At 43.3% G+C, this 27,618-nt stretch overlaps 2 long non-coding RNA genes across 2 annotated transcripts in view; one reads left to right on the top strand and one right to left on the bottom strand.

Annotated features, from left to right (window-relative positions):
• Window positions 1-8,328: 8,328 nt before the first annotated feature.
• Window positions 8,329-27,618, bottom strand: part of LOC143843292 (uncharacterized) — a 48,025-nt gene continuing 28,735 nt past the window's right edge. The window contains exons 2-3 of the long non-coding RNA XR_013233519.1: window positions 24,902-24,988; window positions 8,329-8,532 (exon numbers count right to left, since the gene is read on the bottom strand). This is a non-coding gene — a long non-coding RNA (uncharacterized LOC143843292). The remainder of the gene's footprint in view (window positions 8,533-24,901; window positions 24,989-27,618) is intronic.
• On the top strand, window positions 9,663-26,398 carry LOC143843293 (uncharacterized). The gene is made up of 3 exons (XR_013233520.1): window positions 9,663-9,751; window positions 11,160-11,258; window positions 26,186-26,398. It is a non-coding gene; the product is annotated as an uncharacterized LOC143843293 (long non-coding RNA).

Here is a 27,618-nt window from a genome sequence, read left to right as displayed (position 1 = left end):
TTTTAGCGTTATGCCATTTCGCTGGCGCAACAGTATTTTTTTCAATGTGCAGAACTGCCCACAGATTGGTAGTAAATAACACATGCACACCCTCCCACAAAAAAGTGCACAGCCCAATTTACCTGCTGTCAAGAAAGATACTGTCTAGCTTGGGACCCATGTTAAAATCCTGACCAGGCAGTGGATAGAGCACTAGATTTGGGTGGTTTATGTTCATGTTCAAATCTCCTTTCATGGCCTTTCCAGTTATGGGGGGTTGCCCAATAACTCAATTTATTCAGCTACAAAAGGTTGTCCTGGTGAAAATCCTAGCTTTAAAAGGGAAATTTAGCCTCCCAGGGTAGGAATCGGGAAGAAGGGAAGAGCCAGCTAGCAAGAGCAAAAAACTCTTGGGTAACACTAGATCCTTTTAAATTATAAAGGGATAATGCCAGTCTCCCATCCTCCAGAACCCCGATGGTTTTTTAAAACATTCAGAATTTTTAAAAGGGACAAGGAACTGCCTTGCTAGCTGCAATCTCTGCGATTCCCAGAGCCTCTCAAAACCCAGTCAGAAATTCCCAAACTGCACTTCAGCCAAGCTTCATGGTAGTGGGAATACTCACAGCCAGGAGCTTGTCTTTTTGCCAAATGGAGACTGCCAGCTGTTAATTTAAAGGAATGAGATGCTACCTAACATCTGTTTGCCACAGTAGATTCCTCTCTCCCTCCATGCTATCACAAATCCCAAAGATTTCCAGAATTCCAAAAGATAACTTTTTGTTATTCCTGGAATTCTGGGATTCTGAGAGGTAACCCTTAGAGATGCCCCTAAGCCATCCCCAAATGGCTAATACACCTCCCTAAGCATTCTTCTTATTTGTATTCTTGGATTTCCTGGCCACCACTCTCCCATTTTTTTTCTCCTGTTTTTTCACTCATGGGTTAAAAATGTTCAATATAGATGGGGAGGGGAGAGGAGGAGAGAAAGAAGACCTGACCAGATCCAGTCTAGGTGAGCAAAATAAATTCCAGCATGTAGAAGTTGACTTTTCATCCTTTGTTAGAAACAGTTTGCAAAAGTAAATATTCAGCGACAGAACTTAGTGGAAAGGATCAGAACTTACAGGCAAATTTAACAATATAAAATATGTATTACAAAAGGAGTGTTAACATTTATTTATTTGCAGAATTCCATAATTTGGATCTATATGAATTTAACTTGCATTATTCATTTGTAGTTTAACAATACTGTCAATATTATGTTTAAACCACTTCACTTGTTCTGAAAATCTAGAGGTCAGTAAGGTCCAGCAAACAGAGGCCCATTGTATTTCCAAGCATTGTGCTATTTTAAACTTCACCTGTTCTTATTAGTTGTCCGTTCAGATGTGCTATCTAGTGCCAGAGCCTTTGTCAAAGTTCAGCATGATGGTGAGGGTGGGGGGTGCTGGATTCTGTAGGAGGGAAAATGTTGAGGAATACATCAGTGAAAGCCTAGAATCCTAATGAGAACGCAAGTAGCTTTAAGAAAGCAATTTCAAAAGGACAAACCCACAAATATAGGCCAGAGGCACTTGCTTAAAAACCCATCTGTATGCCAGCAACCTCCATTTCAATAGCACTAATGAGATGCTCTGTGTAAGGTGCTTTTCTTGCCTAGCTCCCTTCCCTGTGATGTATCACCCCCGCTCTCCCATAGCCTTGTCTCACTGCAGGGTGAAAGGGTGGGGGTGGGGGTGGGGGAAAAGAAGAAAGGGGCTGACTCTTTTCCTTGCTTTAATCTTCTGGCATGATTAGAATGAATATCTAAGCAGCACAAACTGATCAGAGTGAGCTCACATTCAAATTGGGTCACTTAAGAGCACTGGCAAAGAACTAGGAGAGGCTGAGAGGAAGTCCCCCAGGAGTCAACCTACCAAGCTCACTGGTCAGTAGACCTACCCACCTCAACATGAGGCCTGGAGTTCTCAATTACAACTGATGTCCAGGCTGTATAAATGAGTTCCCCTACAGGAAATGGCCACTTCAGAGGGCAAGCTGTATGGCTTCACTTCCTTGCTCAGCTCACTATGGTTCAATTACAGAATTTGGGACAAGTATTAGAGTGTTGCGCCCCACCGCCCCAGCATGATGACATCACTTTTGTGTCATAACAAAAGTTGCATCATCACATCAGGGGTGACAATTGTGCCCCACCAGATTACCAGCTCTTGTGGCGCAGAGCCTCTTGTGGCGCAGAGTGGTAAGGCAGCCGTCTGAAGCTCTGCCCATGAGGCTGGGAGTTCAATCCCAGCAGCCGGCTCAGCCTTCCATCCTTCCGAGGTTGGTAAAATGAGTTCCCAGCTTGCTGGGGGGTAGAGCCAGCTTGGTGTAGTGGTTAGGAGTGTGGACTTCTAACCTGGTAAGCCGGGTTCGATTCTGCGCTCCCCCACATGCAACCAGCTGGGTGACCTTGGGGTCGCCACGGCACTGATAAAACTGTTCTGACCGGGCAGTGATATCAGGGCTCTCTCAGCCTCACCCACCACAAAGGGTGTCTGTTGTGGGGAGAGGAATGGGAAGGCGACTGTAAGCTGCTTTGAGCCTCCTTCGGGTAGGGAAAAGCGGCATATAAGAACCAACTCTTCTTCTTCTTCTAAATGGTAATGACTGGGGAAGGCACTGGCAAAACACCCCGTATTGAGTCTGCCATGAAAACGCTGGAGAGCGTCACCCCAAGGGTCAGACATGACTCAGTGCTTGCACAGGGGATACCTTTACCTTTACCTTTAGATTACCAGCTAGTTCACCAGCGAGTGTCCTCCAACTTGGTGTAGTGGTTGGGAGCGCCAATTTCTAATCTGGTGAGCCAGGTTTGTTCCCTGCTCCCTCACATGCAGCCAGCTGGGTGACCTTGGGCTCACCACAGCACTGAAAAAGCTGTTCTGACCGAGCAGTGATATCAGAGCTTTCTCAGCCTCACCCACCTCACAGGGTGTCTGTTGTGGGGAGAGGAATGGGAAGGCGACTGGAAGAAGAAGAAGAAGAAGAAGAAGAAGAAGAAGAAGAAGAAGAAGAAGAAGAAGAAGAAGAAGAGTTGGTTCTTATATGCCGCTTTTCCCTACCCGAAGGAGGCTTAAAGCGGCTTACAGTCGCCTTCCCTTCCTCTCCCCACAACAGACACCCTGTGAGGTGTGTAAGGCTGAGAGAACCCTGATATCATTGCTCGGTCAGAACAGTTTTATCAGTGCTGTGGCAAGCCCAAGGTCACCCAGCTGGTTGCATGTGGGGGAGTGCAGAATCGAACCCGGCATGCCAGATTAGAAGTCCACACTCCTAACCACTACACCAAACTGGCTCTACAGCAAACTGTAAGCCACTTTGAGACTCCTTTGGGTTGAAAAAAGTGGCATATAAGAACCAACTCTTCATGTTCTACTATCACCCAGCTAAGCAGTAGCGGCAAGGGAGCTAGAGATCTGTCACCTATGCTTATATTATTGAAGAATCCTCTGAAGTACATTTTGGCAATTTGTCCCAACCTTCTGCTTCTTCCTCAAGAACTTGAACCTTTCCAACAGTTATCTAGGAAAAATTTGACCATTGAAAGTTCACTAAAATAGTATCTGATTTCATGCAATTTGGGAATGAGTATTGAAAATAGATTTGAAAAACAGACAGTTTAAATGTTACCTTGAATAATTTGCCTAAGTAATTGTTTTAAAGTGGTGTTCTTCAATAGAAAATGTTTAGAAATAGGCCTCCACTTGCAACTACTACAAGATTTGGTTGTCCAAGCAATTGCTTGCTACTTTTGACTCAGACTTAATGGTTTTCATCCCCACCAACACACAGGAAGATTGCAATCATTTGAGCCCCTAGGAGGGGGCAAATGGGATGTTTTTCCTGCATTTCAGCAAGCTGAAGACACTGGAAAAGCCCCAAGAGGAGGGACTGATGGCATGATGGTAAAGATTGCAGCCTTCTGACTGATCATACAGTGATTAGGGATTGGCTATAATTCTATTCTGGTCTGTTCTGGTTCAAGTCTTTGGTTCTTACCAGGCAGAGAAAATTATTTATTGTATTTATTTATTCATATTTATATACCACCCTCCCCGAAGGCGGAGGCCTGTTCCTCTGTGGAATGCAGTTTTTCATAAGCTCTCTCACAAAACCAAAGTTTATGTTATAGCCGAGATAGTCCTTATCCCAAGGCTAGAGAGATGGAAGGAGTGTGTGTCACTACTGCCTATGTAAACAATTGGAGGTTGGGGAAGGGGGCAAGCATGCAAGCAGCTTTTTGGGCCTGTCAGCAGTTCCTGGAAGGCTGGTGTAAGGGCTGTAGGCGGAAGGCGGAGTGGGGAGGTAGAGATTCCAGGCTATTGGCTCATCCTGCAAGGGGCATCATCTTTCCCAACCCCCAAGGATAGGGTATTTAACACTATGTAATCTTATTGTTCTCTGCGCAGATTTGGGAAATCCCCTGTCTCTATATTTCTTCTGCAGTAACATTTTTTAAAAAAAGGTTTTCTCTCAGTATGATTAATTGGGGGCTAGGCAAAAGAACCCTAATTAGGCCGTTTAGCTATCAGGCAGACTTTTTGCAAGGTTTCCTGCCATGTATAATACACCCACATGCCATCTTGCTCACTACATTAGGTGTACTACCCTATCTTATTTGTTTCACACATGAATATTCCCCTACTATAGAAATCATGAGGAAACAGCCTCTCTTATTACTCGGTAGGACTATTGACATAAATGTTACTTTGAGCCACTAAAAAAGGATCCTTCTGTAATTAGCTGGATGGGGAATTGCAACTGGAGGTCTACACAGAACTTAATATAGTGCTATATAAAGCGAACTCTGTCTTCCTCCTCCGGCAAAATCCTGCTATCTACCTCCTTCAGAATTATATCTGATTTACCTGGAGATCCTGCAGATGCTCTCCCTGCATTTTTCCTTTCATTCCTTTGTTTTTAGCCTAATTAATGGCTTCCTGCTCTCTTACAGCTAGAAGTATCTCTTAGCAGTCATGAAAAATGGTGTACCTAGGATAGTGTAGTGGTTAGAGACTTGGACTAAAACCTAGGAGTTGCAGATGCAAATCCCTGCTCTGCGATGGAATCTTGCAGGGTGACCTTGAGCCAGGCATTTTCTTTCAGCCCAACCCATCTCATAGGGTTGTTGTGAGGATAAAAGGGAGTAGGAGCAATGTTGTAAGCTGCCTAAAGCCCCAATTAGAAAGAAAAACAGGATATAAATATCTTCATTATTACCTGGGCAGCAGGCGAGGCTGTTGAATCACTTTTTAAAAATTTTATTGCAAAGTAAAACCACTGCTCATAAAAGGTAGAAACACAGCTGTCACCCCCATTCCACCCCATAATTCTAGAAGATAATGCACAATTCATTCATGAGCACAACGGAGTGCTAACAGCAGAGATCAAGAAGGAATTCAGAGAAAGAAGGAAGAAGGGAGTTAAAAGGACAGAGCAAATGCATTTTATGTCAAAATTGGGCTGAATAATATTGGAATAGCACAGAAAATAGAAGGATGCCACAGTGGATCATGGCATCACCTGGATTGTCCCTAAAAATGAACGGGTGACCTGTGGCACTTCAGAACTAAACAGTTTGTCTGGATAGGACCTGTCTTTGGTTTTTGCTAAGCAGAACACCTGTTTATAATGCTAGACCTAACTCCTACAAGCCCTCAACATTACCTGGTGCTGACTGCAAGGAGCTTTGATTGCCAATGACAGGGCTATCACTTATCACAGTAACTACGCCAATCCATCAGCATCTCTTTAATATGAAACAAACTTAGCCCAAATGAAGTGTGGCTCTACCCCGTTTCCTTCTCAGTCGGCTGTTGTACAGGATATGTTCACATGGAACAGGTAGCCTAAGAGGGGAGATAGAGAGTGAATGCTGGATCTGCTAATATGTTTCCCTTTATTTAAATGCTGGACACAGTCCCTAAACAGAAGACAGAGAGGTACAATTTATCCTCACCAGAAACGTCAGCTTTTTCAGTTCGGCACCTGAAAATCTAACATTTAACAAGAGGGAAATTCTTCTTTCGATAGGCTGTGTTTCCATTTTTCTTGTTCCATTTGTGGACGGATGTGGGCCTGGTGGTTTTTCATCCAGAGAAAGACAACCATGCAGGGCATGCTTTGCAACATATTTATTCACAAAGATGAGAAAATGGATGGGAATTCACATGAGATGTGGAGATGGACATAGGAAAATCAGAGCTACCTGGAGGGTATTTTATAATCATAAAAGAACAGAATACAGACTGAGGGGGTATTTTTTTTTTAATTTATAGTTCTATTGATAAGACCACCACTTTTGGCCCAACCAACATGTGGTGGTGTACATCATTTAAAATAACATGGATTGAAATCTATTAAAATATCTAAAACTACGCTGGCTTCCTTTACTTCCAGATATCTCCCACATTACCCTCCCATGTTGATAGTCAGATCCAGATGTTACAAGGGATAGCACTATGAGGGGGGTTCTTGAATGTTATTGGTAGTCAAGCCTCAACCAAATGCATGGTGGAAGAGCTGTTTTGCAGGCCCGGCAGAAGTGGGTAAGCTCCAAAACGGCTCATGTCTCCTTTGGGAGCTCTTTCCAGTGCCTGGTAAAGGCTAGGTGCACCTCTCATGGGCCAGGGACCACCAGTCTGTTGGAACTGGCTGAGTGTAACACTCTTCAGGGGACATATTTGGAGAGGTGGTCCCTCACATAAGCCAGGCCCAGACTGTGAATGGCCAGCTTTGGTGTAGTGGTTAGAAGTGCGAAATTCTAATCTGGCAAGCCGAGTTGGATTCCCTGCTCCCCCACATGCAACCAGCTGGGTGATCTTGGGCTCGCCACAACACTGACAGATCTGTTCTGACCAAGCAGTAATATCAGGGCTCTCTCAGCCTAACCTACCTTACAGGGTGTCTGTTGTGGGGACCAACTCTTCTTCTTTCTTCTTTCTTCTTTCTTCTTTCTTCTTCTTCTTCTAGATCAAAACCAACATCTTGAACCTAACCCAGAAGTCTACTGGGAACCAATGCACTTGCCTGAACATAGGGTATATAGAAGCCCTCCATGATGTTTCAGTGAGGAGTCTGGTAGCATATTTTGGATCAGCTGTGATTTCCAGAGCAGGGACAAGGGAAGGCCCGTGTAGAGCAAGTTACAGAAATCCTGGAGGTGACTGTTGCATGGATGGCTGTGGCTAAGTGATCCAAAGCCAGGTGGGGTGCTAGTAACCTAGCTGGCATAGCTGGAAAATGCCTGCTGAGCTATTTTGGTGGCTTGTGCCTCCATAGAAAGGGAGGCATCAAGGATCACCCCTAGATTCCTGGTGGTCTGTGCAGCAGTAAGTTACACACCATCCAGCCTGGGTAAATGTGCTTCCTCCACTGTTCCCTTCCTACCCAGCCACAGGACCTCCGTCTTTGAAGGGCTCCACTTCAGGTGACTCTGATTTAGTCAGTTGGCCATGGCCTCAGACAGGGCCTGTTTTTCTGGGGGAGTTGGGTGTCATCAACCTTTGGCAGCTGGGCAAGAGGAAATATGAAGATGTTAAATAGCATCATGGAGATGACCACTCCCTGTGGGATACCACATTGGAATGTCCAGCAACAGGATTGATCCTCCCTGACTGCAACCCTCTGTCTTCAACCCTAAAAAATGGAGACAAACCACTTTAGAGTTGTCCCCTGAATCCAAGCATCAACAAGGCAATGAGCTAACAGCTCATGGCTGACAACATTGAATGCTGCCATGAGATCTAGCATCATGAGCAGCACTAATCCACATCGGTTCAGCTGGCTCTGGAGGTCATCTATCAGGGTGACCAATGCAATCTCCTCTCCATGGCCAGGTCAGAAGCTGAACTGAAAGGGATCCAAGACCAAAGCTTCTTCTAGATATGCTACTTGGTCTGCAGCAGCCCAGTCAACTACCTTTCCCAAGAACGCCAGGTGCTAAATGGAAGGGTGGTCGGCAGGGTCTAGAGAAAGTTTTTTTCAGAAGAGTTTGAACCACAGCTCCCTTCAACCCCTCTAGGAATTGCCCCTGAGTAGGGAGAGAAAATGGAGAAAATGACTGAGATGGAGTGGGCATTATACCCCACTGAGATCTCTCCCCTCTCTAAACCCCACCCCCCCTTAAGGCTCCATTCTCCAAATCTCCAGGAATTTCCCAACCCAGAGTTGGCAACCCTCCCCTCCCTGCATATTGAGTCAGGAGCAGACATGGGTTGCATGCACAGGGCTCCAGGTGGTCTTCTTCTTTCCTGATGTATATAAATGTGATTTCTTGTGTGAAAGATGCAAGCTGATAACCACTGGGTTTTAAGACGTCTTTAATGATATTGGCTAGTTCACCAGTTTTATTTTCATAGCATATCTCTCAACAAATGCTGTTGACATCCTGTCCTGGCTGAGATTTTTGTATCCAGTGTTCGAGTTGCTCTCGCATTCTGTTTGTATGTGTTTTTACTCTGTAACATCCATATATTATTTATAACCGAAAGGTGGGGTGTACATCCTCTAAATAAATAAATAGAAAGATAAGCATTTCTGAGTCACAGAAAGCCACCCACATATTCTGTGCTGAGAAGCTACAGAGTTTACTGTTCAGAGAACTGTTTGTACCCCCATATCCATAGAACAACATAGACCCAACTTTAGATGTTGAGATTATTTTGTCTCGGGTTGCAGCTGTTATCAAGGGACCAGGGGTTACATTGTCTAGGTGCTGTTCACAAGTATTTTCCCAACCCTGAGTTTAAAACCTTCTCTCTCTCTCTCTCTCTCTCTCTCTCTCTCTCTCTCTCTCTCTCTCTGAGTGTGTGTGTGTGTGTGTGTGTAGGAAGTGATATCAAGAACTAAGAGGAGCTATTAAGAGGATCGGTTTTTACTGGCTACCAATTCTATAGAAAAAGGCAAGAAAAAGTGGCAAATGTAAATTGCTATTTGAACACAGTGTGAGCAGCTGCAGTACCCAAATATGTTCCACCCACAGCTAGTCCAATGAAACTGAACTGAATATGTTCATATGGAGCATGTCCCCAAGGAGGAAAGAGAAGGGGTTGGAGAGAAGGGAGTCAGGCAGGGGAAAGGAGCAAACTGGAGAGCCCTGGTGAGAGCAAGAAAATGTGGGAGGGAGAGATGTCAGGTTTGCCATAGTAGGACTTGGGTTGAAAGTGGAAGATGGCAGCCAAAGAATGGGGGGAGTTTGTAGCATCTGGGCTGGGACAATTAGGCACCAAAAGGAGAATTGTGTGGATCTTTAAACCAGAGCAGCAACTGTTCCTACTGTTGCAACTGTTCATATTTCAACAAACTCACTGAGATATGGAAAGCAGAGTATATAATAAAATTATTCCTAAAGGATAACAGCAATTTTCTCAATCAAGGGTGTACCATTTTATGCCAAGGTATCCTAATTAGAGTCTTATTTGATCTGCATCACTGTACTAAACTTTTTTTTCAAAGTAGGTGGAAGGCCAACTTGGCCAGAAGGCAACTAGCTGTGGGCTGCCTCTGAGCCTTTCTTACTTTTGGGGTAGATGAAGGCTGTTGAGCCAGGTGGCGGAATGAAGGGCATGAAAGCATATAGTTGCCAGGCAACCACAGGTGCTGTTCTCTCTAGCCTAGACACAGTGAACAGTCCATGCAGACGTTGGCAGCAAAGGAATATAGGACTGCTGCCCTGGGCCTCCTGCCTGAAGTCCAGGTCAAGCTTTGATAATAGTCAACAGGAAAGGTGAATAGGCCTGGATTGTAGCAGTACAGAATGCAGTTAATGCAGGGGTAGTCAAACTGCGGCTCTCCAGATGTCCATGGACTACAATTCCCAGAAGCCCCTGCCAGCATTCGCTGGCAGGGGCTCCTGGGAATTGTAGTCCATGGACATCTGGAGGGCCACAGTTTGACTACCCCTGAGTTAATGAATTTGAAGGCTGCCTTGTGTATGTATATGTTGATAAAAGGAAAGTAAAATAGATTTTAATTTTTAATTTTTAGATTTAGAGTTGTGAGCTGGGCTTGGCCAATCTCAGGCAACGTTACAGTTGCAGGGAACCATATGAGTCAAGCACAGCCTTTGCCTGGGCAGCTACTGCATAAGCCTCCTGGGTCACTTCACATTCTGCACTGGATTCTTCTGAAAGAGACAAGGACAGGAGGAAGGAGAGGGCAGGGATAAGCTACGTGCTCTGCAGCATGAGGAAAGGTTTTGTAACTCTAGGGCAGGGAGGTCCTCCACACAGCACAAAGTTCGCAGGGTATAAGCAGACATTTGCATTATTCATTCTTAGAGGGGAATTTTATGGAAACCATTTCAGTATTTAATTGGTTTGGGACATGTTTGATTAATGGGATATTTACAACAGGTACACATATTTAAATATGACCGGAGGAGCAAGCCTAAGTAGGTCTACTCAAAAAGTACATCCATGTTATTAAGTGGGGCTTTTTCCCAGGTAATTGTTCACAGGATCATATCCCATCTTACCTTTGTTTAGTTGAAGTAGGAATATATTAATCATGAAATATTCAGTGAGAAAAGACTACAATTGTGGTTTGTTTATTTGTAAGGCTGCCCGTAATTTTTCTTTATTACTGTTTGATTGCAGCATGTTGCCCTTTAATTGATTTTAGACTGAGTTTTGTGGATGAATTTAGACTTTGTAAGACTGACATATGAATTCCACTCAATTACATTCTGTATCTCATTATACTTCTGGCCTCCACACCCACATATTAACATTCTATACTGTATTGCTACAAATTGGGGTTAGATATCAGAAAAACAATTTCTAGCTGTAAATATAATTGGCTAGGGAGGCAATTCCCAAGAGACACTCAAAGAAAGAAAGTGGTGCGGTCTTAAATTCACTCACCAACATTCTCCTATCCTAAAGTCACCCATATTTTGACAGGCCCATTCAATGCCAGTTTTTAAATGAGGTGGTCAGACCCCACATGCAGAACTGGCAAAACAGAAATGTTCAGGGGGACATTTATAAAATAGGATTAGACTAGTAGTATAATGGACCAGTTCAAATGGCTTCTTCTACAAGGGATAATATTGTAGCTTATTGCAATGTTCATATCAGCTTCCTTTTTTAATGGCACAGTCCTCTGTCTTTGAAAACCCTTTTCTTCATTAGGATATGTTATGCCTTCGACAAGTGGTACTCACTCCATGGCTCATGAAGAGTCACATTCACAACTGCTGTCAACCAAAAGAAGCACATTTACCCTTCAAGGTATGATGCCTGCACCACACAGAGCCTTGCAGCTTACGCATTCCTCCAGTGAAAGCTGTTTCAAGGTGGGAAGCTACTGCTAACAACAGGCCCTTCTGGACCAGGGCATGATCCTCTATCCTGAAATATAAAGCAGGTGCCACAGAGCAGAATGGTGCGAAGAAGAGCCACAGCTGGCATGACAAAGAGCCACATTTGGCTCCTGAGCCACTGGCTATCGCTGCCTTTGAAAGTTCTCACTTCCAGCCTCTTTGAACCTAGAGGCAGATTTAGAATTCTGACATAAGGAGGTGGGTGCAACCACAAAATGGCTACCACAGGAGGCAAAGCAAACCACATGCATAAGAGAGAGAACTTATGCACAACTCTGATAGCAATTCTTCAACATTTCAGACAGGAGCTCTACTTTTAAAAATGAACATATTGTTTAAAAGTATTTTCTTGCTTATACACAGCTTATCTTCTGTCACATAGTGACAATCAGCTATGGTTGCAGCTGCTGCAGAAGCATTTTTTTAAAAAAAATCTACATAGCATATTTTGCTGGGCAAAAACACTCAGCAGGCATCATGAAATACATAGGTACACACCCCTCCAGTGCCCCGTTGGGGGATCTCTGGACATAGGGAGCTTTTGTTTACAATTTTTCAGTTTCTATAGTCCTACTTTTACTGCATTGCTTATTGGAGGGCTTGGCTATCTGGATGAATTTTTTTCCCTATTGTATATTCTGTCTTGGGTCTCAGTGAGAAAAGTGGGCTATGAATGAAGACCATTATCATCATCATATCAGAGATATCCCACATGTTTGGGTGTAGGGCAGCCCTTCTCAACTTTTTTACCACTGAGAAAACCCTTAAATATTCTTCAGGCTTTGAGAAATCCCAGAAGTGGTACGATTGTGCAGAATCTGGTTGGGAAGCATGGCTGTGGCCCCTACCCCACTCACCCTCTTCAGGCCCATCACTGGCTATTTTGGGAGTAGGTGGGTGGATCAACATGATCATATATGGTCATATCATCCAATAAATATTTGACACGGTTAATATATGTGTTTTAATATATTTAATTAAAAACACATTTAATAAATTAAACACACAAACATATATATATAAATTATCTCCCACCCATTCGGGAAACCTTTCCAGGGCCACCAAGAAGCCCCAGGATTTTGCAAAACTCTAGTTGAGAAAGTGTGGTGTAGAGCAGTGGTCCCCAACCTTTTTATCACCGGGGACCACTCAACGCCGGGGACCACTCAACACCTTTTACTGAGGCCTGGTGGGGGGGGGGTAGTTTACTCCTCTACTCTCAACCACTGGCCTAACGCTCTCTGATCGCTATGGTAATGTTTAAACATCCCTTCAAAATAAGATACAGACACACCACAATAATGAACATATGGAACATTTTATTTTCATGGAAAATTTAACTCATAACAATGACAAATCAATGGGAACCCTGAGCTTGTTTCTCTGCAATGAGATAGTCCCATCTGGGAGTGATGGGAGACAATGACACCCGCAGTGTGTTGTAAAGGGCCGGGGGGAATGAAGTAAAGGGCCGGGGGGGGAGAGAGAAGGCATCCTTCGGGGCAAACCTCCAATTAGTTGAAGGACCACATGTGGTCCGTGGCCCACAGGTTGGGGATCGCTAGTGTAGAGTGCTGTAAAGTCACAGCCAACTTACGGTGACTACACAGCATTTCCATGGTAAGAGACATTAAGAGGTGGTTCGCCATTGCCTGCCTCTATGTAGCAACCATGGATTTCATTGATAGTCTACCACCCAAGGACTAACCCAGGCTGACCCTCCTTAGCTTCTGAGATCTGATGATCTCATGAATGACCAGCCTGGGCCATTCAGGTCAGAGTAGAGCTATTTCCCATGGATCATGGATAAACACATGGATCAATAGGTATCTGCTTCTGGCCTAATACACAATATGTGTGCATAAAAGCAACTGTTTAACAAGTCTGTTCCACAGCCAGCTTTTTACAACCGTTTTCACAACCCGGCCTGAGTTCTGTCTTACCAAAGATCCCAGTCCACATCTGGCTGCGATTATTATTGCCCAAAAGACAAATTTCACACCTGTCAGGGCAACCAATCTTGTTTATAATCAGGATGAATGCAATACACCTTTCCATAAATACAACAGCATTTTACTATCAGCCAAGCTGTTAAAATAAATAGAATGTGCGGCGCTGTATGGTAGCTGAAGCCTTCTGGAAATTTTCCAGAATTTTAGATCAATTATAAAGAATTCTTAGAGCTAGGTCTAATTCAACTTGGCTTTGCTCTTTGGAAATCAATGAAGCTATGCCAATTAGAGGGTATCTTAGGACTCCCTTGTATATTTGATATTGGCTTTTCTGTGTCCTATCATTCCTTTTTTTGAGATAAGTGTATCGGTAAATTTGCCTTCATAAATCAAGTCAACTTAGACAATTTCATAAATAAAACATAAACGGCTGTCTTGGGAGTAAGGAAGTGAATAGTGGCATAACAGACCAATGCATTAGCCTTTGAGTTTTAGAGACCCACGTTCAATGTTGCTTCAGACACAAGTGAAATTAATGGAGCGGTCTCAGTCTATCCCCTAATGGATATTTATCTGTACCAAAAAAACCATGGCATAGTTGGGAGACAATTAAGCAAGACTGGCATATTCAATGTAGGACACAAGGGAACAATGGGGCCTTCCATTAAAACTGTGTCTGCCTCATCAGTGCCTTGCTCTGGTCGGTACACTTACAGTCTGATTCTGAAGGGGGGTTCCCCCTGCCCCTGGCAAGGGAAATTATTTGTTGGAATGCAAAAAGAAAAGGGAAAACAGATTTCACTGGAAAGATGTACAATCATTTGCTAACAGAAGACTAGTAACCTGTTCATAGATTTTTCCCTGTTCCCTTATTCCTTCCCAATATCTTCTTTCACATTCAGCCTTGGGGGAAAATCACTGAGATAATGTCTAACTCAGTCTTTCTCAACCAGAGGTTTCTTGATAGCCCTGGAAAGGTTTTCTGAATGGGTGGAAGTTAATTAATGTTAACATACACACACACACACACACACACACACATATATATATATACATACATACATACATACATACATACATACATACATACATACATACATACATATATATATATATATATATATATATATATATAAAATTTGTTTTTTTATATTTATGGGGTGATATGACCATATATGGTTATGTTGACAGCCCCCTACCCCAAGGCCAGTGATGGGTCTGGAGTGAGTGGGAAGGGAACGGGGGGGGCATGTGGCATGTACACAGTATGCTTTTCAACCATATTCTTCATGACGATGCCACATCTGAGGGTTCTTGAAGCCCGAAAAATATTTTAGGGGTCTCTCAATGGTAAAAAAGTTAAGAAAGGCTGGTCTAACCCACACCTCAAGCTCAAAAGCAAATAATACTTCTGCAAATGTTTCCATACTAATTGTTCAGTTTGGGATAAACGTCCCTGACTTACTACGTTTTATGAAGAATTCAGAGAAAATAGTTGCTAACCTGTTGCATTCCCATGTTTCTTATATTGTTTCCCCATCTTTTTCAGTCTCTATTGGTGGTGATTTTTGCTGTTGCTGCTGTTGAATGTATTGTGTGGGATTGCAGTGTTAGTCAATCACAACATTTCTGAATCAACCTTTTATTAATCAGTGTTTGCGGCGAGTGTTGCATTATTCTTTGCAGCCAAAGCAAGCACTCCTTTTTAGCTTTAGTTTTCATGTAAATACTTGACAAAAACAGAAACTCCTTGAGACATGGAGGACATTTTAAGGGGGCAGGGGAAAGTAGAACCTTTGCTGAATGGAACACAGTACTTCAGTGGTGTGTAGTGCCACCTTTTAATTCTCCTTCCAGTTAATTGCAGAAACGAAATACAGCGGCAAAAGGGGGATGGTGTTATAGTGTGAAAACAATCTATTTCCACCTCCAAGGAAATTGTGTCTAAATTATCTGATGAAAACAAAACCAAAGTTCATTGCTTATACTGTAACCCAGAGATTCTCTGGGCCTTTTCAGGTCATCGTGCAAAACTATTTATACAAATGAATGCATAAGTCACTCTGAGCTTTCATAAAAATGCCACTCATGTAAAAATGGCAGATTATCTGAATGAGCAAATGTGCTGTAATCAGTACATCCATGATGAGATATCACTTCTTTTCACCTCAGTACTCCTTATGGCTGGTCGGGGAATTATGAGGTCAACGAGAGTTTATTCCTGTGAACACGGCAGACCTGCTCAGAAATACAAAGTTCACAGGGCATCTCTCTCTCTCTCTCTCTCTCTCTCTCTCTCTCTCTCTCTCTCTCTCTCTCTCTCAGTTTGCCACTTTTATCCTTGCCTTATTCTAAGGTGCTTAAAAGGTGAGCTGTACTAAGCCATAGACCATTTCCGCACGGAGGGGTAAACTTGAATGGCTTCCTGCTTGCAAACATGGAATGATAAATCTTGCATTTGCAGCCCTCCTCAAGGAGAGACCCCTCCTGCAATTTACCTCCACCCCATTTTGACTTCTTGCCTCCTGACACGTCTACAAGGGAAAACGAGCTAAACTTCTCCCTCCGATCCTTGGCTTGTCAATCTCAGCAAGCCACCAATTACAGCACAGCAGTTCTTTTGTGGACTGAAACTTTCTCCCCCCCTCCCCCTGCCCCAATTTTTTCTCTTTTAAAGGCACTTCCATATTGCTGTGTGGTAATGCCAGAATACAGATGCATTTTTTAACACTGCCCTGTTGCTATGGAGAAATGCCAGAATAATAAAGTACCCCCTCTTTTTGGGGAATTCATGTTCTTTTGCCGTTTATTTCTGTCTGGGTGGATTTCTGACATCCTGAACATGATAACTGGAGCCCAAAAAGACATGTTGTGTAAATGATTGGCTTTAAAACAAGGTGCTCAGACCCTTGTATGATCAGAAGTCTGTCAGATCACCTGTTCCCCCCCACACACATACACACACCTCTTTCCCACCTCCTTTCCCACCTCCAGAAAATGCAAATGGGGCTGTTTCTGCCTGCCCAATTTGTTAGAAGGCTAGACAGGTAACTGAAGCCCAAAAAGACATTTTATGCTAATGGTTGGCTTTAAAACAAGGTGTTCAGACCCCTGAATGACCGGGAGAAGGCAGCCCAATCAACCGCCCCCCCTCTTTCCCAACTCATTCCCCACCTCCAGAAAACAGAAAAGGGGCTGTGTTTTGCCAGCCTGATCCCCAAAAGACCATGGATACTTTAAAGAAGATTTTATTTCACCTGTGACAATGTAGGTTTATGGTCACACTCCAACACGGACCACACCATTAAAGAAAATTACTCAGAGCAGAACATGGAGAGGGGAGGGCAGGTGCGAGGGCAGGACAAAACTACTGAGACTATCGGACGTTTTCCCCTCCATACAGTCTTACCCCTGGTTGCTCACTGGTTGTTCACCAATGGGAATGGAATGCATGATTTAGGGTGGTAAATCTAGTTTTGGCGATTCCTAAAATTGCAAGTTAAAAATGGCCAAATCGTGACCCAGTTACTGGACAGCCTCGGGATGCAGGCAACGTCATGTGGAGGGGGCTCTAAAAGCCACCAAGATTCAAAAGCTTTCCAGGAACATATTCCCCATGTGGATATGGTCGTAGTAAAGCATCCTTAAAGTGAACATGGGTAGTCACCCTGAGAACATGTCCACACTTCATTTTGGCAAGGGTAATCTAGCCAGGGCGATCCATGCTAGAATTAATCCTGGCTAGATTACTGTAGTGTGCTTTTGAACACAGTCCAAAGTCTCCAGCTGCTTTAAAATGTCGCAGCCAGGCTAATGTTAGGGGAGGGATATAAGGATTGTATCCAGTGCTAAAAGATCTACACAGCCTGTGCATTTGTTCCTGAGCTCAAGTCAAAGTGCTGTCTCTCACCTATAATGCTCTAAATGAGTGAGGTTAGGATGTCTGAAGGACTCTCTCCTTCCCTATTTTCTAGCCCACCAGTTAAGGCCTGACTCACAAGCCTGCTGTTGATGCCTCTGACTTCAGAGAAGAGGCAGCCACCAACAGAGAAGGGACTTTTTCAGTAGTGGCACCTTGCTTGTGAAGTGCCCTTACCCTTACACAAAGCACCAGGCCAAAACCTTCCTGTTATTCAGAAGAAGATGAACAGCTGCATTTTTGTACTGTGCTTTTTACTAACTGAAGGAGTCTCAAAACAACTTACTCTGCCTCTCCCAGAAACAGACACTCTGTTGGATAGGGGAGGCTGAGAGAGCTCTGTGAGAACTGTGAATGGCTCAAGGTCACCCAGTAGGATGCATGTGGAGGAGTGGGGAATCAAACCCGGTTCTCCAAATTAGAAGCCACCGCTCTTAACCAGTACACCAAGCCTGTTTAATGGTTTTTACCATTAAATCTGGCATTTATTTTAAGATGCTTAATTTTATGCACTGATTTGTTGTTTTATGCTTGGTAGTAAGAATTTATAATGCTTTATGTTTTTATTGTGTTATTTTTCTAAGCCACTTCAGGCAGGCTCTCTGCAGAAGTAGCATAAAAATTCTTTAAGCAAATCTGTAAACCGCTCCGCGGGAGCGGTAAAAATACAAGAATAAGCCCTAGGTGGGAGGAGAAAGGGGCAGGGCTACAAACTTGAAGGGGCCAATCGGGAGCCGCACGCTGTGCGACTCCCGATAGACTCCTTGTCCCATCCCAGGCGTCCCAGACTTGGGGGTGAGGGGGCCAGGGGGAGAGGCTTCACTGCCGGGAAAGGAGCAAGGCAGTGGGTCTGCTCCTTTCCCCGCGCCAAAGCCGGGGACTCGGGGTAGGGGCGGCCGGGGAGAAAGGCTTTGACATGGGGAAAGGACGTGGTGGGCCTGCTCCTTTCCCTGTGCCAAAGCCGGGGACTTGGGGGGGGCAGCGTGGGGGCTGGCAGGAGGGCTGCAAGGTTCCTGGGGGCAGGAGAGGGCATGTTAGCGACCATTGTATTCTCCTATACAATGGGTTTTAAATCTAGTCCATAAGTAAAACGAGCAGTATTTGGAGATTATTTCTCTTTCTCCAAGTTTTCACTTGATTGTCAATCATTTCCTCATTAAGGAAATAAATACTTTTGTGAGTGTAGGGCAGAATATATGAAAGACCAAATTGCTATACTGAAAAAGGTAGTCATATGTAACAAAGAATACAGGTTTCAGAACTCCTAGCAGAGCAAAGGTTGCATGTGTTATTTTCTTACACAGTCAATGTAGCATTCTGTAACTGGAGCAGTAGGAGGCAAAGGAGTGCAGCAACTCTCCACTGTGTGTTTGAACCCAATTCACGCTAATCCCAGAGCAAGCTGCTGTATCTGGAATGTATCTAAGCCATTTGTATGACTTCAGCACTTGGCAGAAAGGGGCAAGAACTGTAAATATCTTTGCTGGCCAATGGATTTTCCAAGGATACTCTGGACTTTCTCCTGACAACAGTGGGAAAGCGGGTAAAGAATTTTGGTTTCTTTTTTCTTTTTTAGAAGAAACCTAATTTCCAAGTAAAGTAACAATGTTAGGGTTATTGGAATGCAGTCTTACTGCAATCCCAGATGTATGGAAATGTTAACGTTTATGCAAAGAGGAACAAAGCACCAGGCTGCTTTAAAGAATAAAATAGTTTTCTTCAGAAGAGAAACAATTTTGTATAAAAAGTGGGGAAACTCATGTCTAAGTGCTCTGTCTGTTCTGGAGGTAAGCAGAGAGGGAGTGCTGCAAGGAGCAAAAAGTCTCCAATTGAGCTAATCAGGACATAGGAGGAGACTATTTGGAAAATATCTGGAAATTCCTAATCTAACCATACTAAATACACATCTCCTCTCATGTCCCCTGTCGGATATTCTTCATATTCTGTTCAATCATGCACACTGAAGATCTTGCATATTCCAGTAGGAAAGGCTGTTTCTCATATGAATCTCAATGCCACTTAAACGGAGGCATGAACTTACGGAATGGCACATTGGATTAGAATTAAGCCTTAAGTAAAAACAAAAGGCTGACCAGGAGTGAGAAACCACAGAACTGCAATCAGTTTACAAGCAAGCCAGATGGCAACCTTGACTTTGACAGGTGTGCAAAAGGTGGGCATAAAGAGGAAGCTTAATCTTTGCTACCAGACAAAGGCAGATAGGCAAATCCCTCTGCATGTGCATGCCTGTATTGGGGGGGGGGGTGTCTATTGTATCAGTGTATGAGCAAAATCCACAAATGCGAATTTGTAGACTGGATGTCCAGTTTTAAAGATCCTGTTATGCAGTGAGATCCTGCCCTGGATAGCCCAGTGGTCCTGCCCTGCCCTGGATAGCCCAGGCTAGCCTGATCCCATCAGATCTTGGAAGCTAAGCAGGGCCAGCTCTTGTTTGTATTAGGATGGAAAACCACCAAGGAAGTCCAACAGTACTATGCAGAGGCAGGCAACAGCAAACTCCCTCTGCCTCTTGTCTTGAAACCCCCTGGAGTTGCTGTAAATCAGCTGTGACTCAATAGAAAAGAAATCATATTATCCTAATCACCTACACTCTAGAGCAAAGAGCACTGTGACCATTCAGCAGTGCATGGTTGGTTATCACTTTTATTTTCACAAACCTTACCATCTATCTGGAGCTGTCTCTTATGACGTGAAAAGGCAACAAGAAAATTCTCATAGTATGTGTTTCATCTGTGTTCATCTGTGGCATAAGGACATATGTGTTTCATTTGTGTTCATTTTTCCTACTCTCTTTGCTAGCATTAATACCCCAATCAATCCCATGAAAAATCCATACCAGAACACTGGTACAGAATAATAGCAATAATAGCAATGATAGGAATCTATGAACCTGACCACAAACATGTTTGTATTTGTATGTGTACAGATCTGATGACCAAGTGAGATGCAGTTTCTCACCCAGCAAGATGAGCACAAATCCTTGCTTGGCCCTTAAACTCATGTGTGGCCCACCTTGACTAAGCCATTGGTCATTTCCATATGTTCAAAATCCATGGGTGGAGAGAGAGAGAGAGAGAGAGAGATTGCTCATACTTGCTGTCCTAAGTGCCACACATTCAGCATCCCTTTGTAAACAGAGTACATGCTTACAGGAGATCTACACAATGCTATCTGGAGCAGAGTTACACCTTTCTGACAATGTTGAAGTCAGTGGGTCTCAAAGCGTCTCAAAGCATATTAGGATTGCACTGTTAGCCTCTGCATGACTGAGGACTCTATATTTTGGAGGGTACCAGATCATGCATATATAGCTATATAAGCTATATGTGTTCACAGTCAAAAAGGACACCAAATAAATAAGATTGGGAGCAGGGACAAAATGCACAATCCTATTTCTTCTCAGTGCATTTCCTACACCGTGTTTTGTCTGTGTGAACTATACAAAACTGTCAGCCTAATTTGTGTCAACCCAAACTGTCAGCCATTATCTATCAATCTAACACAGTATTATTATTGTTGTTGTTGTTGTTGTTGTTAGCATAATATTGAATAATCCTGGAAACATTTTCCTGTGTTCCATGGAGTAAGAACAGAATACAAATGTAAAAAATAAATAGTAAATTGCCAGGTAAATTTCTTTAGCTTGGAGGGGTGTACCCTGAGCTTTTGCATATTAAGGCATCCTTTACTTAGCATTAGGTCCATTTGCCCTCAGCAACATCTGAACGCAACCAAATCTCATTTGCAATGCGACTGTGGAATTTTAAATAAAAGATATAATGAAGATGTTTAAATTTTTAAAAATGAAGATACCAAAGCCAACCGAGGCTGTGAACAGACTGCCTTGGGAGCAATTCCTCCAGAAAGGCACTGAGAGGAAGGACAGACAGAAGGTTTTCCAGGGAGAGAGACACGAACCTGTTCAGCCCCTTCCTAAGCTCTTTTTAATTATCATTGAAAGAAACAAGCACATATCAGAGGAGTGCAAGGGGGGGGGGTTGTCTGGTTGTGGGGTGTGTCTGTGTCTATGTGAGAGAACTGTGCCGCTCTGATTTGGCTCAGCCTTAGTTTTCATTCACTTTCCATTCTGAATCTAAAAATAGATTTTTAAAAGAACATAGTAAAAATTACTCTTAATTTGGTTGTAATTTGCTAGTTTGGACTTTTGAAAAACAAAAGATCTGCCCCACTGTGCAGAGAGTTTGGGAGACCGCCTCTGCTTCCTTGCTTTTGTTTACTGATGCAAAATTTATGCTCAATGCTGTCAACTTTCACTCCGAATTTAATAATGTTTGCCATGAGGGCAGAGTCTGCCGGCGGCTGTTTTGCTCCAGTTCCTTTAAGAAGCGCAATGGAGTTTAAATAAGTCTGCATGAACAATGTATGCAGATGATGTCCTATGAATATTCATTGTAGACCATTAAATGCAGTTTTACTGCCCACACCTAGAAAATGTAGTAATTGGCTGAACAGGTGAAGTTTTAGAATACAATCAGGAGGCTACAGAGCTTTAAAAATATCTCCTACTGTCCAAAGGAATCCCATTTTACTCCATTGTCTAACCACATTTACTGAAGGATGCGGTAGAATGGGATTCGAGGAGCCTCTCTTTGAATATAATGCTCCCACAGATGTTGGCCAAGCAATGAACATGCTTCCCTCTAGTTCCTAATACAAAGAACTGTGCCATCTGGAAGGTGCCCCACATATTCATTAAGTCGTTTAATGGAATTCTTTAGCTCACTTGATTCCAGAGGTTCTGGAATACATTTACATTGAGATCACACATGCACTTCAGAGCTCTGCAAGGCTGGAATATGAGTGTAACTCAATCTTCCGGCATAACTATGCAGGAAGCACAATGCAAGCACTTTAAAAACGGTCCAATTTCTCACACCCCAACAATGGGACAAATGTTGCCAGCTGATGGCTGTCGCCCAGAGGGAGGAAGATGGTGGAGATATGAGAGATGCACTTGCAGACAAGAAGCAGGAGAGACATCATAATGCTATAAGAATTGCAGGATAGTTGTACCATAGAGTTTCCAGTTATCCCTAAAGCAGTGGTTCTCAATCTGGGGGTTGGGACTGCTTTGGGGGTCAAACGACCCTTTCACTGGGGTTGCAGCAGGGTGAGAAGCTTGGCCGGGGGGGGCGCTGCCACTGTTGCCGGTCCTTCTGTAGGTGCCCACCAATTTATATACAATTTATAAACAATTTATATACAATCATGAACAATGGATCTTCACACCATTGGTTAGTTTCAGTTTAATTTCTGTGAAAGAACGCTTGCATAATTTTATGATCGGGGGTCACCACAACATGAGGAACAGTAATAAAGGGTTGTGGTATTAGGAAGGTTGAGAAACACTTCCCTAAAGGTTTTCCCAAAAGTGATGTCATATCGTTGCTACTGCGAATCCCCCATGTGCTCTTCCCAAGTCTTCCACTGGTTACCAGGGTCTGCCTCTCAAGCCTAGCCCACATACTCCTCCTCTTGGACTTGCTCTCCTCCCATGGCAGGACTATGACTCCAACCAAAGTACAGATAATGCTAAGTTTGGCTAAGCAAGGGCCAGACTCTGAATAAGGCAGCTTCATATATTCGTCATGATTCTTTCACAAAGTGAGGGAAGAGATATTGTGTCTGGCTCTACCTCCTGTGACCCGGAAGAGCTGCTTCAATCAGAGTAGATAATTCTGATCTTATAGGCCAATGGCCTGACTTGGTACAAGCAGCTGCTCTTTGGAATCTAACTCAGCGGGAGGTCTTCCCTTGATATTTGAAACTGGAGATGTCAAGGACAGGTACATTGTAGGAACACAACACGTGTGTACTGCCAATAGCTCAACCCTCATAATATATATTGAATAAGGAATACCTGGACTTCAGGACAGCTCAGGATATCTTACTTGATTTTTTTAAAGGCCATAGACAGGAAAAAAGAGACATAGAAGAACCAGCCAGTTAAATAGTACTGATAAGTTTATTTGTATTAATATCTCTACAGCACTACACCATCTGGCCCTTGGACTGCATTTTAAAACCCTAAACACCATGATATTTTTTGTGCCTTCATGCAAATTTATCCTCATTTGTTAACAGTTTTAAGACTGCAGCTGTATGGCCCTCGTGTCATTTCTCCATTTGTGCAGTGAAACCAGTTTCAAAAGTGTAAAAGGATGTCTTTGTTTTTAAACGAAGAGAAGTGTCATTCATGTTACAGAACTGAACTACAAACCAAAATTATTAGGGGGCACTGATCCACAGTTCTTTAGAGCTAAGTTACAGGCCCTTTCCTAACACACTAATGAGGTTAAGGGAGAGTGAATCCACATGGTGGTACCAGGAGCCCAGAATCAACACCACACACTAACACTCAAGGCTTTGTTACATGCAATGTGCTACTCTTTCTGTCTCCAGTTTCCTCAGGATAAGTACATAAATAACCTGGAATACCATTGCATGTAAGTGTTAATGTATTGCCCCTGCCCTTCATTTTAACACTTTACTTGCTGCACTTTAAAGAGTTAATTTTCCATTGTACCATAGAGTTTCCAGTTATCCCTAAAGTTGTACCATAGAGTTTCCAGTTATCCCTAAAGCAGTGGTTTTAGATATACACTGTTTGTAGCACTGGCATGATAATAATTAATAAACTGAACATTAAATGAAATTCTGTACCTCTTAGAAGCAGACAGCCTCTCGGACATAATCCCTACCTACTGAACAAAGGCAAACTTGCTGCTAAAGTGGACATCTTGTTTACTGCGTTCTAAATGTTTTATCAATGTCAACAACCTCAGATATGCAGATGATACCACTCTAATGGCAGAAAGCAAAGAGGAACTAAAGAGCCTGTTGATGCGGGTGAAGGAGGAGAGTGCAAAAGTTGGCTTGCAACTCAACATCAAGAAAACAAAGATCATGGCATCCGGCCCTCTCTATTCCTGGCAAGTAGATGGGGAAGAAATGGAGATAGTGACATTTTATTTTCCTGGACTCCAAGATCACTGAAGATGAGGACTGCAGCAAAGAAATTAAAAGACGCTTGCTCCTAGGAAGGAAAGCTATGGAAAATCTAGACAGCATCCTAAAAAGCAGAGACATCACCCTGCCAACAAAAGTGCATTTAGTCAGGGCTATGGTATTCCCAGTTGCAATGTATGGCTGCGAAAGTTGGACCATAAGGAAGGCTGAGCGTCAAAGAATTGAGGCTTTTGAACTCTGGTGCTGGAGAAGACTCTTGCGAGTCCCTTGGACTGCAAGGCAAACAAACCGGTCAGTCTTAGAGGAGATCAGCCCTGACTGCTCCTTAGAATGCCAGATTCTGAAGATGAAATTCAAATACTTTGGCCACCTCATGAGAAGGAAGGACTCCCTGGAGAAGAGCCTAATGCTGGGAGCGATTGAGGGCAAAAGAAGGGGAAGACAGAGAATGAGGTGGCTGGATGGAGTCACTGAAGCAGTTGGTGTGAGCTTAAATGAACTCCGGGGAATGGTAGAGGATAGGAAGGCCTGGAGGATCATTGTCAATGGAGTTGCGATGGGTTGGACATGACTTTGCACCTAACAACAACAACAACAACAAATATTTTCTCAAGGCCTGAGAGGTTAGGAAGAGAAGTTAGATGGTTTTAAATTATATTTTCTACTCACTTCAGGCTTTGGTGAGCTTCAAAGATTGAGGGCAACAGGAATGGTATTCAGCATATGAACTGATATGTCTACCTCTCTGACGTATGCCTGCAGGGTAGATTACAATTATAAAAGTCAATTTCCGTATAACCAGAGTCAGGCGTTCACCCACATTCATTCTTCAGTAAAAATAACCCTCACAATGAATCTAAACTCCTATACTGAAGCCATAGTGAAGGCAACTGAAGGGACTAAATTTGGGGGGCTCAGAGAGCTGGAAACGGCACCACTAGTATGTGGCTATACATTCAATGACTCCTTTATTGGGGGAAAGAAATTATGACACACTAAAAAATGACAATAACGCTAGGGAAAGTTGAAAGAAAGAAAAGAGGAATACCCAGCGTGAGTTGGAAAAGGCAGCCACATGGGATACAAAATGCTTATATTTCACAACAAATGGCTGTTAAATACCAAATCAGTTTTTTCCTAGCAAAGGAGCTTGCTTACTTCTTTGAGCCAGGGACTGGCCAGCTCAAGACACTTTGCTGCCTCGAGGAGCACTGAAAGAGCTGGGCCATGGCATTCCCTACAATATGGGAAGGAATTCTGGGACACCCGTCTTCTATGGCACTTTGTTGGCATCCCTAACACTCTATTGTCCCCTCCAAGCAAGTACATGCAGACAGACCGCTGTTGCTTCTAGTTCCTCTTGAATCAAGACCAGACACAACATTTATCAATCTAGCGGCTAGTTTTAATGAGATCTCCTTCCACGGCTCCTTGAGACATGTAGGTGTGTAAGATATAAGTCTCATAATTTGCTTTTTAATTCATCCGATTGCTCTAACATTGCTCAGTATGATACTTTAGCCTCAGACAGACCCACATTTTTATTAAACTAGGAATGGAGGCATATCCCCCAACTTCGTGGGAAGTGATGTAGTGTTATTTTATTCACAGTTGTTCTGCTAATCCTACCTACTCGACATGACATTCCATAATATTGCCCTTGAACGATGAAATGTATTCTCAGACTTAATGAACTGGACACAATATAGCTTCTATAGAGGAGAATGACGTCAGATTTTGCTTGGCTATTTATAAGCTAAACGGTGCCCTGTTTTAACCTGTGCTCACTTATATAGTTGCATAACAGGCATACAGGACGTGATACATGTTTCATTCATTACATTTTTACAGGTATGAGTGCCAATGTGGGCATTAAAGATATTTCTGGTACTAAAATACAATAACCTATTTACTTCTTGGTAAAACAAAGCTTGGTTCATGTTTTGATTGTAGCTGAGCTTCAAGAATGGACATGGAAGAGCACACAGACTTCAGGAAATCTTTCCACTCCCATGCAACATTGAGGAGCTGAGGATACAGAGAAGGAAGGGGGATATAATGCTAAGGCCCATATGCACAGCTTGTATGGGAAGCTGATTTCTATGGCTCAAACCCTGTTGCACGCTTTTATTGGATGTCCCATGCTGTCAATCATATTTAAGTTGTGCTACGGAACCTGCCTTGAGTCTCAGTGAGAAAGGCAGGCTATATGCAATCTAAATGAAATCTAAATGAAATTAATAAATAAAATGGGTCATTTGAATCTACCAGAAGGCTGCAGTTCTGTGGTATATTTATATTTCTTTAAAATATCATTCCATTCTATACCACTGAGCTTGCTTGCAACCTAGTTGCCAACAGCTGGGTGGAAATGGGAGCCAACCTGAGATACGAGTGCCACCTGGACAGGAAGAGAAGAGCTTGAAGCAGGTTTGGCAACAGGGCTCAGCATAACAGGGCAACTGCTAGGACCCCAGGAGGACCCATTACCGACTCATTAATGGAGGGACCTGGAAAACAGTATGTGCATCTTACTGGGTGTGTCCTGCTCAGATGAGTCATGACCCCAGGACATACAACATGATCCCTGTGGATGAAGGCAGGGAGCAGAAGCTCTTTCAAGGTCTGCTGAAGTACAACTATGGCCTTTTATGTACTGGGAACTTCACTGCCCCAGCTCCCATGCACCAGGCCAAATGCTCCACCGTGTGCAGGAAGAGGTGGGGCAACCTGCCACGAGTAAAACTCTAGCCTGCAGCCCAGCATGAAACCTCCAGTGCATAAACGGTCTATGTGGTTTTTAGGAGAGCAAGATAACTATGGTCAGCTTATTCCCCAACCCCCATCCCATCTCTTTTCCTTATCATTTCGGGCAGGAATGGCAGTTCGCTGAGGCCTGTGTGTTTTTATGTGTATTCCTGTGTGTACATGCCTACACCCTCTAGACTCCTCCTCCCAAAAGCATTTTTGCAGGCCTGGTTTAAATATATTGCCAAGCCTGTATTTCCCCCAGTGTCACATTGAGGTTTGCTTCCTCAGTGGCAGAATGACTCCAGGCATGGGGTTCAGATACTGTTTCATGCTCTCTCCATTTCCTCAAACATTGAAATATCCATGGACAACACTACAGCATGAGGTTTCCTTTGGAAGAGAAGCCACTAGAGACATAGGTTGCCTTGTAAAATTTGTCTGATTTACAAATATTCTAACAGAATTTACTGGGAAACAAACACATTCCTAAAAACTGGGAGCAGATCAGTTAATTCTACATCATATATCCAAAGAAGACCTTGAACTCCAAAATGTTTCAACGTTAGTCAACCTGAACCTTCACATTTCAAGCTCAGGAAAGGCCTCCCATATATCAGGGAGCATTAAGATTCATT

The sequence above is a fragment of the Paroedura picta genome, chromosome 8 (assembly GCF_049243985.1).
Source record: "Paroedura picta isolate Pp20150507F chromosome 8, Ppicta_v3.0, whole genome shotgun sequence".
NCBI lineage: Eukaryota > Metazoa > Chordata > Lepidosauria > Squamata > Gekkonidae > Paroedura > Paroedura picta.
This window is presented reverse-complemented; position numbering and strand designations above follow the sequence as displayed.